Here is a 222-nt window from a genome sequence, read left to right on the forward strand (position 1 = left end):
ATTAATACATAGAAAATATATAGAAATATTATACATGTTCATAACTAATAAACACATAACACTTAATACACTTAATATAAAGAAATTTAGAATTACAACGAACATCAAATCAAATTATTTCAACTCACCGAAAATTATGATTTCCGAGCCCTCCTACTGGTTTCCCATTTCCGTGAATCTTATACTCACTAAATGGCCAGCGAACCTTATGTTCGCTGCCTA

This window comes from Penaeus monodon, chromosome 24 (genome assembly GCF_015228065.2).
Source record: "Penaeus monodon isolate SGIC_2016 chromosome 24, NSTDA_Pmon_1, whole genome shotgun sequence".
NCBI classification, from domain to species: domain Eukaryota; kingdom Metazoa; phylum Arthropoda; class Malacostraca; order Decapoda; family Penaeidae; genus Penaeus; species Penaeus monodon.